Here is a 2500-nt window from a genome sequence, read left to right on the forward strand (position 1 = left end):
TCCTCGCATGTCTCTTTCTTTGCTTTTGTTGATCAGTCTTGGGGGGGGGGGGAAGCATGAGAGCGAGGTCAAACCGGGTCAGCCTTAAATCCGACCCCGGCTGTCTTGGTGACATACAAGCGGGTGTATATTTAGAACCCCGTCATGCCGTCTACACCACGTGCATGGATATGGTATGTCATATTGATAGTGACTGATAGTGACTGCCATATCGCTCTGAAGACATAGTATACTGCCTAGTCCTGCAGTCTCGCATAATCATGTAGGTTCATATCACGTGGTCCGCGATGGTCGCCACGTGCGAACCTAAGCCACGCTTGTGAGCACAGAGGTCGCTCGCCCTCTCTGCCTGCACCTAAATATAACCTAACCGGGCACCCATCAGGACTATGAGAGGTCAGCAGAGGTCGACCCAACTCTCAGTCGTATTCACTCGTTTACTACCACCACCAAGAGCCGTATCGCTTTCCTCTCATACTGTGTTGTTATTAAAGAGGTGTATCACTACTTCCCACCAGTCTTCGATCACTATATAAAAGGTTAACATCTCTTACAGATAGATGGCTCCACGAGTACTGTCAACAATGAGCCAATCACGCTACCTGTCTCACCTGTTTATCCTTTTCCTTGATTTTCGATAATATTTTCTAATATCTAATACTGCTCTTAGTAATGTTAGTTACAATATAGTAATTATATTGTTTATAGCAAAAATAACAGTGCCAATATTGATAGCATTAGTAAAAATAAATAAATAAATAAATAAATAAAAAATAAGGGAGGTCGCAAGATCTACTAGTTGACTTCTTTGTGGCTAAGCATTGCCAGAGCCATCTATGTGCAGAAACATTAAACTAACCAAGCATTGCCAAAGGGAACGCGCCATTCTCCCGTCGACATTGGGCGTAGTAAGATAATGTTAAGTGATTTATGAATGAGATCACTCGACATGAATGAAAGGTTTCCTATTCACTGGTTCCTGGAAGGGGTGTTGTAAAGCTCGGTGAAGTGAAATAGATTAAAGATAGAAAGGAAGAGGAGGAAGAAGAAGTAGAAAAGAAAAGATGAAGTAGTAGTAGTAGTAGATGATGATGATGGCGACGAAAAAGAAGTAGAAAAAAGAAAAGTATGAAGAAGAGGAAGAAGAAGAAGTAGAAAGAAAAAACATGAAGAAGAAGAAGGAGGAGGAGGAGGGGGAGAAAAGGAGGAGGAGGAAAAGAAGTAGAAGAAGAAAAAGAAAACGAAGTAGTAGTAGTAGTAGTAATAGTAGAAGGAGAAGAAGAAGAAGTAGAAGAAAAAAAAGAAAACCAAGTAGTAGTAGTAATAATAATAATAGTAGAAGGAGAAGAAGAAGAAGACAAACCAGAAAAAAAGAGAAAAAACGAAGATACTCTAAAACCAAAACAACTTCCGCCACAGCGAACCAAAAGGAAACAAAATGAAACAAAAAGCGAATGAAAATGACCTGAATGGATTATATAACGGACACAAGACATGGAAATGTGACCTTATCTCGCTCGACCGACAGACAAGAAGCGAAGGATTCTCGGAACCGAAGGACGTCGCGAAGGAGAAACGAGAAAATCGACTTAAAAAAGATGTCGTAAGTATTAAAAATTACTTTTTGTTATAATACTCGTGTTCTATAGAAAGGATTGTTTATGTAGTGATGATAGTGATGATAATAATGAGAGATCAATGATGATGATGATAATGGTATAGTAATAATGATGATAATATTGAATGATAATGATGATAAACTTACTTATGATAAGATCAACAACAACTGTAATAATAATAATGATAACAAAAATAATGATAATGATAATAATAATGATGATAACAATATTACTAGTATAGATAATAATAATAATGATAACATTAATAATCATAACAATAATGATAACGATGGAAGTATTGATAATTATGATAATTATGACACTAATATTGATGATAGAATAATAAGAAAATAATGATTATAACAATATTTACAGTGATAACCATATTAATAATCATAGTAATAAGAATAATACTGTTACAAATAATACTCGTAATAATAATGGATGCTATTGATAATAATGATAATTGTAACAATAACAATAATAATCTTAATAATATTATTGATAATGATGGTAGTAACAAATAATGATTATGATAAGAATAATGATGATTATGATGACAATGATAAGAATAATAAAAATCATGATACTAACAACAATAACAACAATAATGATAGCTTATTTATAACTGGTGTAATGATAATGATATTAGAAATTGTAACGAAAACAAAAAATAACAACAGCAATGATGATGGCAATAGTTACAGTAATAATTAAGTATGTATGAAATAAATTAGAAATATATCTTTCCCTGTGCTACTTGATATGGACGTGTATTTTCATATTGCAAAACATAGCCATTGCGCCAAAAGTTTTTTTTTTCATTATTCAAACTCTTGTTTTACGCTTAAAGATAAATTGATGACACTCATTAGTGCTAA

Source organism: Penaeus vannamei, chromosome 10 (genome assembly GCF_042767895.1).
Source record: "Penaeus vannamei isolate JL-2024 chromosome 10, ASM4276789v1, whole genome shotgun sequence".
In the NCBI taxonomy this organism is placed as follows: Eukaryota; Metazoa; Arthropoda; class Malacostraca; order Decapoda; family Penaeidae; genus Penaeus; species Penaeus vannamei.